We start from the raw sequence: 17287 nt of genomic DNA on the forward strand, positions 1-17287 counted from the left end.
ATGAACTTCAACAGAGTCAGCAACACTTGCTTTCTCTTTCTAGAGGTTATCTTGGGAACTGAAACTACTAGTTTCTTTGTCATCCATCCCTCTGTGCTCGAAAAGTGAGAACTGACGTTCAAACAATTTTAGCAACGAGTCTATGATCTCACGTGCAATGACCATATTCTCAACCCTTTTAGCCAAAACATTTGGTATGCTATCCAAAATGTGAAGTTGGGCCAATGAGTTAGCCTTCATCTACACCTTATATGCATTTCGAAGACTTCGCGGTGCATCAAGGGTCGGGACTTGAGGACACTCCTCAACCATGACAAACTCGAGGCCGTTTACCAAGAAATATGTTTTAACAGACTCTTTACACTGTATGAAATCAGTCAAACTAGAGGCATTTAATAGAAAATCAAACATGTTGCTGAAAAAATAAACACATTGACCTACATTAGGTTTTAAGCAAATACTCATTGAAAAACATACAATATCCAATATGGTTTAGCAAAACTAACATGAACCCCGTGTGACATCTAGTTTTGTAATGAAACTTTAAAGGTTTAGGACAACAGCCGCTGAAGAATGGTCAATTTATCCCTCCTCTAAATTGAGACATTTTGAACCAGTCAATAATACCAGAACAACTTTTGCTTCTATAACGACTAGTCATCATTGATTTGGTCAAGAAATCATTAACTGGCTTAACAATTTTCCGTAAGTGTGACCTGTCATTTTAGGCCCTAGAGTTCCACCCCAATTAGCCAATCCGAAGGGAAAAAATCCGATTGGGGCAAAAACTAAAGTGACCCTATCCATTTCTATAGTTCACCTTGATATTGACCAACTGTACAAAACCCATCTGAAGGGGGATGCTCCCAAGGCGCTACGAGGGAGTGCAAGAATGATCTAACGGTGCGAACCAATGAAGAAGACCGCAGGACATGTTGACACACACCCTTCACCCACTTACTATAAACACTCTCTCCGTCCACCTTGATATTGACTCATGAAAACACCATCCGAAGGGGGATGCACTTAGGGCACCACGAGACCAAGCATGAATCTCACGACATTAATTTTCAGGGAGAAACGTGAATGGAATCATTGACATATCATATATATCTCTTCCTCCGACTAATTATTTTATAACCTAGGGTTTAGTTTACTTGGAAAAAACACGGCTAAAAATTTTAACTAAGTGACATTTTAGGTTTTCCCAAGAGTAACTTTTACCTTGGAAAGTTGAACAACTTTTGATCATCATCCATTAAACGCTTTAACGAAGTCTTTGATCAACTGTCGCATGCTTGTAGAAAATCCATCTAATTCACCTTTCCAGGTAGGTTCCCAGGTAGGGGTGTTCCGTTTCCATCGGCTAGAGTACCCCAGCATAACAAAACTCGCCTTAGGCAAAAGGTCTCTTATAGATAAATTTAATACAATTTTAATCTTTTATACCAATCAATTTAATCCTATTAAACTGACTTAAAAAGATTAAACTAGGTCTATCTCAATCCAATTTTAAAACCCTTTGAAAATATGAGTTCGCCTAAGTTCGCATGCAACTCTTTCTTATTGATTTTAGTTATAACTTCCATTATAACACTTATAACAGAAACAACCAAAACCATCCACAACGCGAACCAAACACATACAAGGCATTCATAACTTTTACAAACAAGCCTAAGTGTCATACTCCATGCATTGTTCATTCGTTGCTACTTTTATATAACACTTATATAACCAAGCAACGAACCAAGAAAACATGCTTCTATTTACCCTTATACTATAACTCTTATAATATAAAGATGATGCATGAATATGCTTACTGCATGCATAAATATAAATTTTATATTTCATAATGCATGTGCATGCTTTCTCGTAATTTCATCATGCAATATTATAACACTTATAATATACGATATATGAATAAATGCACAACCTAAGGTGGGTTTCAAATCTATATATCATACACTATAGATGATATGCTCAATCGTGTAGTAAATGGTAGCCTATCGTATAGACAATGCCACACGATCGATTAGTTACGATCAGCTGAATGAACTATCGTATAGTCAATGTGCACGATCGTTTAGTCTCTCTACTAGCTATCGCTTAGTGAAACACTTTCACTTGATAGCTTTCACAGCGAGTTATTTCCAAATTGAGTAACTCTTAATTTTAGGAAAACATTTTTCCTTTTATCTCATGTTACCATAAAATCATTAATAACCTCCCACTCAATTGGTTATTAGAGAAAAAGAGATAATTATCAAATAATTAATATTATTATAAATAAATATGATAACCAACTTACCATATTATATTTATAACCTATAGTTTTAATATTTCATCTCATGAACATATAAACCATAGTTTTTTTCTATTTTATGATATTTAATGTAAATCATATTTACATTAATCCTCCATTTGGTGTGTCTCATACATCACACCAATTACTTGTCAATTTGAACATTTCAAATCAATCTCAAGAACTAATTCTCAACTTGAATCCATTGAGCTACCAAGGGGACCTTATGAACCTGTAGCTTGAAACTCCAACGGTACATGAATAACTGACTAAACTCTTTAGTCACGAGATCCACCATCCATTAACTGCTAGGCACTCCACTAAAGACCGACAGCTGTACTCTTCTCACTACAGATATATTTCTGTGTCCATATCAACCAATCAACAGTGCAATAACCCTTCACATATCGCTCGTAAGTATAGTCGGGCCAATTTATCGTTATGCCCTTGTAGTTACATCTAACTTCTTAAGTACCACTGATTCCTCTAATGAACATAAGTCATAGTCCTACTATGCCTGAGTCCTCTCTTCCAAAGAGAGGATGTGGCCAATATGTTCAAGACCCAAAATCAGCCCTTAAGAGAGCAATCTATCTACTTACCCCTGCATCGGGGAGGGAGTGGATTCCATCTTGTGTAACTGTGTTCCCAACTCCCCAATCAACCAAATCCCCGAAAAGGTAGGGTTGTTGAATTGGCAATCTGGCTACTCTCACCTATACTAATGAAAGGATCACCCTCAAAGGTAGGAGTTCCCAAAACACTCAGGATTAAGGTCATGTCACCTATAGTCGTTTAAGTGAGATGTAAATCTCAAGTATCAACAGCGTTATATTAAGAGGTGAATCATTTAATAATCTGGTCTTATACAAACTCTTTGTATAAGACACTGTCGCTTGCATGTCTCCACATTAATGGTCAGGATCAGACAATCTGTAGTAGTTCATAACACTTGTAAACCTCTACAAAGCGGGTCGTATTCGTAGTGTCACCAGGATAAGGTATCCCTCATTTATCCTTATGCTACAAACCTATTTAGGTTATTATTTAAGGTGATCCACTTGTATTTCTCATATACATGCTTAAGTTTACATACAATAACCACGGATTTTTGTTTATTGGATATGAGTAAATGCAAAATAAAATAATTCTTATTTTATTCATAACAGTGTGTACAAAGTTTACAAACCACGAGACTCCGGGAGAATTAGGACACCAATCCTAACAATTCGAACATTCTGCCTTCTAATGTTGAGCAAGCGTTAAACTTAAGCTTATTGGGAGCGTTGCAACGCTTGGTAAAGCAGCAGACTTCACTCATTTGTCATTTGATCAATTTAGCTTATAACTTCGCCATTTTAGCTCCCTTTTGTCTCGAACACTTAATCTGACTGCTTGTACACTCAAATCCTACAAAATGATTAATTTAGCCAAATTAAGTAGCTAAACAACCATGAGTTAAATGGAAACAGATTCCCTTTGCAACCTTAGCTTTGGACAGCACCTGGTGGGTTCGCTTTCCTCTTTCCACCTTTCTTCTTCTTCCATTTTTTGGTGTCAGAAGAAGAAGGCACAAACTTTGTCCTAGAGGTCGAACCTTTGTGAAACTTCTTAGTGGATGAAATAACATTTGCTTCACCCTTCTATTCTTTAGTTTTCATAAAGGATTGGAAGGTCTGTAACTCGTTGAGCAAGGTGGCTAAGTTGTCCTCAATCCTGTTCATAACAATATTGCAACTGAACTATAGGAAACTTTCAGGTAAAGATTCTAGAATAAAGCTAACCTGGGCTTCATCGATGATGGACTCATTCATCTTCTCCACGTTGAAGTGGATCATCATGTTGAGAACGTGTTCTCGAACAAATGTCCCTTTTTGCATACGTACATTGAAGATGTGTTTTAGAGCGTCGTGCCTGAGCTGACGGTTGTCCGAACATTCCATTAAGGACTCCATAATCTCAAGAGTTGTGAGTATGGGCTCTAGAATTTGTTAAACTCGCTTAACAATTCTTGTAAGTGTAACCCCTCATTTTAGGTCCTAAAGTTCCGCCCCAATGAGCCAACCGTAGGGAAAAACTGATTAGGACCTGAAACTAAAGTAACCCTATCCATTGCTGGAGTTTGAATAGAGTGTCATGCAAAAATGTCATCCTATAGTAGGACACTCAATGTGTCATGAGGCCATGTACGAAACTTTACTTTAAACTAATGATAGAGACCGAGGGATGTGTTGTCACACGTCCCTGCTCCCACTTACTATAAACACTCTCTCCATTCACCTTGATATTGATTTATCCAAATGTCAACCTTAGAGGGACACTTAAGGTGCCTCGAGGCCGAGTATAGATCTCATAGTGTGTATTTTTAGGGCGATATGTGAAGAGGAAAAATGAAGTAGCATATACCCCATTTTCCTCCCACTGAATGTTTTACTTAGGGTTAATTAACTTAGAAAAATCTGACTACTGATTTTAACTAAGTGATTGTTTAATTTGTCCAAAAACAACACTTGCTTTGGATAGTTAAAGAATTTTGATTAAGGTCTATTAAACACTTTACAAACTTTAATCAAATATTGCATGCTTGTAACACATCTATCTAATTCACCTTTCCAGGTAAGTTCTCAAGTAGGGGTGTTCCGTTTCAGTCAACTTAAATACCTCAGCCTAGACAGAACTAGTCTTAGACAAAAGATCCATTATAAATACATTTGTTACAATGTTAATCTTTTATTAATAATCAATTTAATCCTATTAATTCGATTAAAAGATTAAACTTAAATTTCTAATCTCATTAGAAATATGATCTTAGGTCTATATGAATCATGTTTTTAAACAATTTTAAAAAATGATTTTAACCTACGATTTCAAGAAATTCTGAATTATCAATTTTAATTTCTAATTTCATTTAATTATAACCATTATAAATAAATTAAAAAAATTAAAACATACATTGCACGTTTTGACATACTTTAGTAAATTATAACATTTATAACACTTCTTCAAATAGGTTTTTCAACAAAAATCTCTTCAATGCATCCCCGATTTCCACTTCAAAATTGAAGTTTATATTGCATGACACTCAAGCAACAAACCTTCTACATGAATTCCAGCTCAAGTTTGAGAATTTGAGCTATAAAAATAATGGAACCACGAAATGAATTGCTAGGTTGAAGAAGTGGGAAATTCCCACTTTTCAAATTTTCAAATTTTCAAATTTTTATTTCAATTTTGAAACTTATCCAAAATTAAAATTAAAAATTAACTTTTCAATTTTAATTCTTTAATTAAAATTGAGTTTTATTAATTTTACAAAAATTAATTCAATAATTAATTTTTCTAATAAAATTAATAATTAATAATTAATCAAACAATTTAATTACTTCTAATTAATTTAATATCAAATATCAAATTAATTAATCATCAATTCCACTACCATGAATCCCTATTCATGAATTTAATTTTTAAATCATATTTAAATATTAACAAATTCTCCAATTTCGTTTAATTCCAAAATTAAACTTGTAATTATATCACATATAATTACAAATTCCCTTAATTTTAATTTGAACGTTTCAAATCAACTTATCACGCTACTCTAAGGCTAATTCATTTGTGAGCTAGTAGGGGGACCTAGTGGACCTACAAATCATGAGCTCTAACAATCCGAGATTAATTGGCTAAACTCTTTACACTGAATTAATCCTCATTCGTTAACTATCGGGTCACTCCACTAAAGCTCGTAGTAGCACTTCCCTCACTGTAGATATATTGTGTCCACTCGATATAACCATGATTAGTAAGTTAACCCTTCACAGGTTTTTCGTAATAATGGTTGGGTCAAAAGGCTATTTTACCCCCGAGATTACCTCTTGTTCCTTAAGTCCCACTAATTCTCTAATGAACAATGGGTTTGTGATCCGATCATCAAACCGAGTCCCTCTCGGGCCAATGAGATGATGGGGCCTCTTGTTCAATACCCGGAGTCAACATTTAAGGGAACAACCTCTCTACTATCCTTGAAAGCGAGCAGAAGTGACTTCCATCTTGCACCCTATGTCCCCAACTATCTACCTGGTCTTACCCCTAAAATGGGAGGCTTATTGAGCTTGCGTTGTTGAGTCAACCCTCACCTATGCAAATCTAAGGATAATCCTAAATAAACGTGAGTTCATAGTTAGCTCAGGATTAAGGTCAAGTTACCTAGGTCATCGATTTGAAATAGTCAGTCTTAAACAGTAAACTGCATTATAAATTAAGAGTGACTTATTTCTTGGTTCGATCTTACATAAACTCATTGTACAGGATGCTCCCATTCCTCATGTCACTACATTTACAAATTAGGATCTCTTCATCTGTAGCACTTTACAACTCCTTGTAACAACTACAGAATGGGTCGCATCCGATAGTGTTACCAGAATAAGGCATCCAACCTTATTCATATACTATAGATCATTTAGACTATTTACTCGAACCTGATCCACTCTGATGTCTCCACATAAAGTTCAAATACTCATGTAATAGCCATGGATCTTTTAGTTTATTGGATTTATTGTAAGAGTATATCGCATGCAATAGAAGCAACAAGGATCAATAAGCACTCTAATTCATTAATTTTGGCAGAAACTAAAGCATGCTCATCTAAATAAGAGGGTTCGAAGTCATACCTTTATAGAACTCTTTAAGATCTTGATTCTCAGCTATTGTCTTCTCTGAAACTGACTGTGAACCACCTCAAGATCTTCCCCACTATCCTCTTGGAGCTTTAGAATGAGTTGTGGGACTCAAAAACAACTTGAATGAAAGGAATCTTGGAGAGAAGCTCACTGCTACTACCCACTTGAGAAACAATTTCTTCAACCTGAATTTTTCTGTGAAAATTCTTTGAATGCATGCCTCAATTCCACTCCAATCTTCTTTATTTATTGCAGGCTATCATGCAAATAAGATGGTTGCATGAGATGCAGCTCATGCTTAGAGTTATTGAAGCAAATGTATAATGGGTTTTGTGTGAGCCAGTTGAAGATGATAATGGAAAAAGTCATTTTTCCATTTTGTGTAAATTTTCCAATTTTCCAATTTTTCATCAAATGATTTCAAAATCAATTTGATTTTAAAATTGAAAATATTATTAATTTTGTAAAATTAATCTCATGAATTAATTTTATAATAAAATTAATAAATAATTATTTAAATAATTCAATTAATTCTAATTAAGTTAATATCAAATATTAAATTAATTTTTACACAAATCCACCTTCATATATTTAAATATAAATTCTCCTATTCTGTTTAATTCTAATTTGAACGTTTCAAATTAACTTATCATGCTACTCTAAAGTTAATTCATTTACGAGCTAGTAGAGGGACCTCGCGGACCTACAGATCATGGGCTCCAACGATCCAAGATTAGTTGGCTAAACTTATTATACCGAATTAACCCCTATTCATTAAATAATGAGTCACTCCATTAAATCCCATAGTTGAACTCCTCTCACTGTAGATATATTATGTCCACTTGATATAACCATGATCAGTAAATCGATCTTTCACAGGTCGTTCGTAGTCACAGCTAGGTCAAGATCACCGTTTTACCCCTGTGAATACATCTCGTTCCTTATGTTCCTACTGACCCTCTAATGAACAATTTTGATTCATAATACTTATGAATCAAGTCATTTCTCAATCAAGAGAAGACGAGGCCCCAATTGTTCAAGACCTGAAATCAGTACTTAATCAGGTAGGAGTGAATTCCATCTTGCAGGGCTATATCCCCAACTATTCATTCGGTCTTATCCCCAAAATGGAAGGCTTATTGAGCAGTGCTATTGGACTACTCTCACCCATGTAGATCAAAGGATAATCCCGAACAAATAGGAGTTCAAAACTAGCTCAGGATTAAGATCGAGTTAATCTAGGTTACTAAATAATGAAATAGTCAGTTTTAACAGTAAACAGTCGTTAGAAAGAAAAGTGATTATTTTCATGGTCCAGTCTATATGCAAACTCACATAGGATGTCTCCACTCACATGATTCTACATGAATGTTCTGTGGATCACATCATTTGTATTACCTACAAAATGGGTCGCATCCAATGTTGTTACTAGGATGAGATACCCAATTTCATCCATATACTTATTAGACCATTTAGGCTATATACTATTAACTTGATCCTATTTATGTCACCACATAAAGTTAAAGTATTCACACAATAGCCATGGATATGTTTATTGAATTTTCATAATAGAATCCAAAATCAACTTTATTGAATAAATTACTCAATAATATTTTATTGATAAATAGAATATTTAACACAAACTGTGAGTTCTAGGACATTCTCAACATTTTTTCTAAAATGAAATAAGCAATTCATATATTCAATACAAATTTATTGAATTAAACTTCAATAACAACTTTTTTGATTTATAGAATGAGTTTATTGTTTATAAACCATGAGTTTCAGGACACAAAATCCAACACATACTATATTAATTAACTCATGCATATCATATATTATAACACTTATAATATAAAGGATGCATGATATTAAATGAATAACCTATGTTGGGATTTAATACTATATGACATACAATATGACATATATATATAAATAAAAATCATACATCAAATGCATAATTAATAAACAAAAATTATTGGACCAGGATTGGACATTAAATAAAATAATTAAATTAATATAACTCTTATATTAATCTAATTAAGCAAAGAATCTAACTATTACAAGAAATTTATTCATCCGATTCGAAATAGATGAATCGGGCTTTGAACCACTCGAACCAGACCAGGAATCAGTTCAGATGAACCAAAACAACTCAAACCGGAGAACCCATGAACTGAACTGGACCAGCATACCACAAACCACGCGTGAATTGGAGCTTAACCGCGTGAAAACTCTGTCTTGGAGAGTCACGACGCTATGCCAGCGTCGCGATGCTACGAAGTTTTCCTTTGTTTGCCGCATCGTAGCGTCGCGACGCTACTGTACAGTTTCGAACTCTTTCAAAACTCTTCCGATTTTCACCTCAAAATCTCCCAAAAATGGTCGGAAACAACCATGAACGACTCAAAGACAAACAATACGGACTCGATAGCAAAAAAAAAAAAAAAAGCCCCAAAACATGGGGCCTTTACATACCAAAAGTAAATTCAAAGCAATAAAAATAGTGCCAATGTTGAAATTATCTAACAATTTCAAAACAAACGTCACATGAATAATTTGACAGATTGTTTAAATCCCACTATTAACTGTAAAAACAATTCTGAAATTTTGGAAAAAATTGGGCCATAAATGCAACTTTGATACCAATTGAAGGATCCCTGTGAAGGGTTCGTAGTAGAAGCGGATCGTCCCAATTCCCAAAATTTCACATAATTCTAAATTTTATAGTAAACATACATTACATCTAAAATCTACAGCAAGGTTTAAAATCCTTACCTTTAAAGAATAGTCGTCAATGGATTCCCTCGATCTGATAAACACCACCACGAATGGCTACCTCAATATTCTCTGGATGAGAATCTAGGAGGAATGGGGCTCTGGCTATTTTGGTTGAGAGGGAATTAAGAAAGAGGAGCGGAGAAAAAATACTGTGATCTCTCTGTGAGATTTTTCCTTTTCTCTGTCTTTGTATCTTTTCACCACCCAGGGAGGAGAAAACGTAAAAACTAATTCTCCACTACAGGATGTGGAGAGAAAGAAGGGGAGAGGGAGTTACAACTCCCTCCCATTAATTATTTTAAAAATAATTAAAATAATTTAATTTAATTTAAAAAGAAAACTTAATTTATTTTAATGAATAATATATATATTATATATATATATATATATATATATATATATATATATATATTAAACTATATATTATGTCAAATATAAAATATAACTTATAGTTTATATATTGTATCAAATACAATATAACCTATAGTTTATTTTCTCTCAACAATGACATTTAATATAAATCACATTTACATTAAATTTAATAATATGAATCCAATTCATATAATTAATATTTGAACTATATTCAAATATTTATTTCCTCTCATTAATATTATAATGTATCAAATACATTGTAGTAATTATACCATATATAATTAAATTTTAATTAATTATATCGTATATAATTAATTTCCTCAATTAATTTGAACAATTCAAATAAATCCAAAAATTGATTCTCATTAAATCTCGTTGAGCTATCAAGGGGACCTCATAAACCTGTAGCTTGAAGCTCCAACGGTAAGTGCATAATTAATTAAACTCTTTAATTAAATTATTCACCATCCATTAACTCTCAAGCACTCAACTAAAGACCGATAGTTGCACTCTTCGCAATACATATATATTTTTATGTCCATTGGATATATCCAATCAACAATACAATGACCATTCACAAATTACTCGTAAGTACAACTGGGCCAATATTACCATTTTGCCCCTGTAGTTACATTTAACTCCTTAAGTACTACTGATTCTTCTAATGAACAATAAATCATAGTTCAACTATGACCAAATCCCTCTTGGTCCAGAAGAGGGTATGACACCACATTGTTCAAGCCCCGGAATCAGCCCATAAAGGAGCGATTTATCTACTTCCTCTGACATTGGGGAAGGAGTAAATTCCCTCTTATGTAGCTGTGTTCCCACTCCCCAATCAAACGAATCCTCAAAATGGTAAGCATATTGAATTGACAATCTAGCCACTCTCGCTCATACAAATCAAAGGACCGCCTTAATAAACTCGTACACAACTCACTCAGGATTCAGGTCATGTTACCTATGGTCATCCTAGTGAAATGTAAGTCTCTATTATGAACGATTGTAACGTCTACAAAGTGGGTCATACTCGTAGTGTCACCAGGATAAAGTATCCAGCCTTATCCATCTACTATAGACCATTTAGGTTATCACTTAAACATGATCCATCCGTATATCTCTACATACATGTTTAAGCTACAAGATAACCTTGGATGTTAATTTATTTATTTGTGGTTAATATAACTAATTTTGAAATAAAACATCACATATTTTATTACATAAATAAAATGTTTGTACAATACAATTACAAACTAGGATCTTACAAGATTTAGGGCATCAACCCTAACACTTGGGATGTAAATTCACCAGCATTATCAAGACGAGTGGTCTTAATTGTATAATCATAAAATTAGGTTCTTAACTTAATTATTTGAGCAAGTAATCATGCAAATGCAAGATTTCAACTTGATAATAAGCACACTTGTGACCATCTGCTGGATGCATCTATTATTACCATAAAATATCTAAATGGTTCACTTGGGGGGCTAATAGGTCCACATATATCACCATGAATTCGTTCTAAAAATGTAAAGATTCAATTCCCACTTTAGCTAGTGATGGTCTAATTATCAATTTTCCTTGAGAGCAAATATCACAAGATAATGAACTAGATTGAAGAATCTCTTGGCTCTTCAATGGGTGTCAATTTGAATTCTCAATAATTCTTTTCATCATTATAGATCCTGAATGATCGAATCAGTCATGCCAAATTGTAAATATGTCTTGATTCATGAACTTCAGGTTCATTGTTACATATGTTTCTGATGGAACACACAAGCATGCAACGGAAGCAAACAGAATCAATAAGCACTTTAATTACATTTAATTTGAGTTCTAAAACATACTATTTCTGAAATTCAAAAGAGGGTTTATAGAAGTACATACCTTTGATGATTTCTCACAAATCCAAGCTGCTCTTCACTCCAAATCAACTAAAAATCGATAGTGAACAACCAAGAGATCTTCTCCACTATTCTCAACTTTGAATTTGAGTGGTGGAACTCGAATTTGAGTGAATATGGTGAAGGATATTGACGGTTCTTGTGAGGAAGAAGATGAAGTTGCAGAAACTCTTTTCAGCTCAAGAACCACTATCTTTCTTCTTCAAAATTTAGAGTTTTTATTGAATCTCAGCATGCAAGCATTCCTAAACCATCAAATGGCCAGCACCTACTTCTCAATTCAAGTAGAATTGATGTCTTTGTACATGAAAAGCACCTCATGCTTGAGAAAAGTGGGGGAAAAAAAACACTTTCTCAAATTTCAAATTTACAAATTCATGATTTCCAAAGTTTCTAATTAATTCTAAATTAATTAAAATAATTTGATTAATTCTCAAATAATCAACTTCAAAAATTTCAAAAAAAAAATCTCAAATTGATTTTAAAATTGGAAATAATTTGTTTTTAATTAATTAAATATATTTAATTAATTAATTAATTTAATATCAAATATTAAGTTAATCACACTAATACTAAACATGAATCCTATTCATGTAATTAATTTAATATCAAATAAAATAAATTGAAAATAATTTATTTTTAATTAATTAAATATATTTAATTAATTAATTAATTTAATATCAAATATTTAGATATTATAAACTCTCCAATTTCAATTATATCAAATATAATTATACAAACCCTAATTTAGAATTTGAACATATCCAAATTCAAACCCTAATTTCAATTTGAACATTTCAAATTGACATTATTCCAAATTCACTTAATTTGATAATTTAAGGTATTCATGTTTTACGAGCTAGTAGAGAGACCTTATGAACCTATAGATCATGAGCTCCAACGGTTAAGATTAAATGGCTAAAACTCTTTAGACCAAATTAATCAGAATTCGTTAACTATCAAGTCACGCCACTATAGCTCAATAGTTGCACTCTCCTCACTGTAGATATATTTGTATCCACATGATTTAACCATAACTAATAAGTCGACCCTTCACAGGTTGTTCGTAATAACGGCTGGGTCAAAATGTTGTTTTACCCCCAATATTACGTCTTATTTCTTAAATTCCTACTGATTCTCTAATGAACAATTGGTTTATGATCTAATCACTAAACCGGATCCCTCTCAGGCCAATGAGAGGATGGGGCCCTTTGTTCAAGACCTGGATTCAGTACTTAAGAGAACAAATTTTCATCTATCCCTAAATCGAGTAGCCATGAATTCCATCTTGCACCTTATGTCCCCAGCTATCTACTCGGTCTTACCCCTGAAATGGGAGGCTTATTGAGCTGGCGCTGTTCAGCCAATCCTCACGCATGCAAATCTAAGGATAATCCCGAATAGACAAAAGTTCATAGTTAACTCAGGATTAAGATCAAGTTACCTAGGTCATCTAAGCGAAATAGTTAGTCTTAAACAGTAAATAGCGTTAAAAAGTAAGAGTGACTTATTTCTTCGTCCAATCTTATGCAAACTCATTACATAGGACGCCCCCACTCCTTATGTCAATACATGAACGAATTTGGATCACTTCTTTTGTAGTATCTTTACAACAACTTGTAACAGCTACAGAGTAGGCCGCATCCAATAGAGTTACCAGAGTAAGGTACCTAACCTTAATCATGTACTATAGACCATTTTGGTTATTTACTTGTACTTTGATCCATCTTTATGTCTCTACATAAAGTTCAAGTATTCATGTAATAGTCATGGATCTTAGTTTATGGATTTAGACTTTATGGATGCAACTAATAGATTCAATACCTTTATTGAAAAAATGTTGAATAACATCTTTTATTGATAATAGAATATGTTTAATTTTTTACAAACTGCGAGTTTTAGGACATAAAACCCAACAATACTCCCACTTGGACTAAAACTCCAGTGGATCAATATATACAAATATATAATGTTGAGTTACACTGAGAGAACAAAAAGTATAAATACAATAAACTAGAGCATTAGGTACCCATAAATTCTCTCACTTTCCCTAGTGATAAATATCTCGTAGACCTAGTCCTACTAGGTGACCCTCGAACACTTTACCCGAGAGGGCCTTTGTAAATGGATTAGCTAAGTTGTCTTGTGAGGCTATCTGCGTGACGATCACGTCTCCTCTGTGTATAATCTCCCTGATGAGATGGTACTTTTGCTCGATGTACTTTCCTCGTTTATGGCTTCAAGGTTCCTTTGAATTTTCAATTGCTCCATTGTTGTCACAATAGAGGATGACAAGTAGGTACATATTAGAAACTACTTCCAAGTCAGTCAGGAACTTTCTAAGACATATTGCTTCTTTTGCTGCTTCACTTGCAACTACATACTTAACTTCCATTAGTGATCAATAATACAACTCTGCTTAATGCTTCTCCATACAATTGCTTCTCCATTCAGAGTGAATACTGACCCCGAAGTCGATTTCCTAAAATCAATATCGGTTTGGAAGTCAGAATCAGTATATTCAGTAAGGATCAGATCCTCAGCAATATACACGAACATATAATCTCTCCTTCTCCGAAGATACTTGAGAATGTTCTTAATGGAAGTCCAATGATCATATCTAGGATTTGACTGAAATCTGCTCAATATTCCAACGGCATAGCATATATCGAGACGAGTACACAACATTGCATACATTAAACTCCCTACTGCGGATGGATATGGAATTAGTTTCATATCCTCAACCTCTTAATGTATCTTAGGACTTTGTTCCTTAGACAGATGAATTCCATGTCTAAAAGGAATCGATCCTTTCTTGGAATTTTGCATTTTATATCTAGACAACATCTTGTTTATATAAGATGTTGAGATAATGCTAATGTTCTGTTTTTGCGGTTCCGAACTATTTGGATCCCAAGAACATACTATGGTTCTCCCAAATATTTCATTTGGAATTGCGTAGCCAACCATCTCTTAACGTCAGCTAGAAATTCTACTTATTTCCTATGAGTAGAATATCATCAACATACAACACCAGAAAGGCGACAGTTTTGTTAACAATTTTCTTGTAAACACAAGGTTCATCAACATTTTCTTGAAATCCATAAGATTTGATCGTAGTGTCAAATCATATATTCTAGGATCTAGATGCTTCTTTCAACCCATAAATGGACCGATTAAGTTTGTAAACCTTTTGCTCTTGACCCTGGTCAATAAACCCTTCTGGTTGAAACATATAGATACTTTCTTCAAGATAGACATTCAAAAAGACTTTCTTGACATCCATTTGCCATATTTCATAATCATCAAATGTAGTTATGGACGAGTATTCTAATTGACTTTATCCTGCCAACCAGAGAGAAGGTTTCTTTATAGTCTACCCCCTCTTTTTGGGTAAACTCTTTTGCCACAAGTCTTGCTTTTTAGGTTTGTACCTTACCAGCTTGGTCTCGTTTCCTTTTGTAGATCCATTTGCAACCGATGGGTTTTACCCCTCCAGGTTGATCTGCAAGATCTTAGACATAATTGAAATATATAAATTCCATTTAAAGGTCCATGGCTTTAATCCATTGGTCTTTATCCACATCATTCATTGCTTGTTTGAAAGTCAATGGATCTTCTAAGCCATCATCTGGTATGATGACTTGAGTTTCAATTAAACCCATGTACCGGCCAGGCTGTTGCACAATCCTCCCACTACAACGAGGCATTTTTTAACTCTTGAGAAGGATGTGAAGTACAAAATTCATCAATAACTCTTGTCTATGCATCTGTCGTTTCTCGGGACATTTCTTCTATTACTAGCTTACTGCGAGATTGATGATTCTTCATGTAGTCTTCCTCTAGGAAGGTTGCATTTGTCGATACAAGTACCTTATCTTCCTGAGGATCGTAAAAGAAACCACACTTCGTTTCTTTAGGGTAGCCTACAAATAACCGTACTTTTGAATGACATTCCAACTTTTTAAGATTTTACACCAACACGAGTGCAAGGCAACCCTAAATTCTGAATTGACATAAATTTCCTTTACGTCCTCTCCAAAGCTCGTAAAGTGTTTTTGAAACACTTTTCGAGGGAACCATGTTCAAAATATACACTGCAGTTTCAACTACGTGTCCAAGAAAGAATTTGGCAACTGAGTATAACTCATCATGGAACAAACCATGTCCAATAAGGTTCTGTTTCTCCTTTCTGCCACACCATTTTGCTAAGATGTGTCAGGGGCTATGAGTTGAGACTGGATTCCATGTTCTATCAAATAATTCTGGAATTCTAAGTCCATCGATCTGTTCGAAGTGTTTTAATCTTTTTACCTAATTGGTTTTCAACCTCAGCATTATATTCTTTGAACTTTTCAAATGTTTCAAACTTTTGGTGCATTAGGTAAATAAGCCCATACCTAGAATAGTCATCAACGAAGCTGATGAAATATTCATAGCCTCCATTAGCTCTAACATTCATAGGACCACAAAGGTCTGAATGTACCAACTCCAAGGGTTCTTTGGCTTTAAGGCCTTTTCCAGAAAAAAAATCTTTTAGTCATTTCACCCTGAAGACAGGATTCACAAGGTGGTAATGAACTGTCTTCTAACTTATTTAGATGACCATTCGTAACCAATCTCTCAATTCCGTTGAAATTTATGTGACTCGGTCTCAAGTGCCAAAGATAGACATTTGGAGAAACTTTCATTTTCTTATGAGTCTCAACAGTTTTAAACATCTCTATGTTCAATACAACTCTAACCTTAGTCGGTTTTAACAAATGCAAGTTATTTTCTAATTTTGCAGAAAAAATTTGGTTATTTCTTGTATTGATGAACACTTCATTATTTTTTAGAGAAACTTTATAATTTTGTTCTAGCAAACAAGAAATAGATATCAGATTCCTTTTCATAGAAGGAATGTAATAAGCATTTTTCAGATAAATGTATTTATCTCCTATAAATAAATTTATATCTCTCGCTGCTTTAGCTGAAACAACCTCCCCGGTCCTTACCTTAAAGATTGTTTCACCTTCTATCAACTGTCTCTAGGAACTTGTTTCCTGTGAGAAAGTACAGACATGATTAGCGGCAACTAAATCAATTATCCAGGTTTTATTGTTTTCCACTAAGCATGCTTAGATAACAAGTAAATCATATTTATCTTGTTGTTCGAATTTTGCATTTTCATCTATATTGTTCAAAACTTTAGATGTGTTGGAAGATAGAGGACAATCCTCTGTTAAAACTCTTTTGAAGATATAAACCAC

Source organism: Benincasa hispida, chromosome 9, assembly GCF_027475165.1.
Source record: "Benincasa hispida cultivar pf3 chromosome 9, pf3_genome.v1.1, whole genome shotgun sequence".
Lineage (NCBI taxonomy): Eukaryota > Viridiplantae > Streptophyta > Magnoliopsida > Cucurbitales > Cucurbitaceae > Benincasa > Benincasa hispida.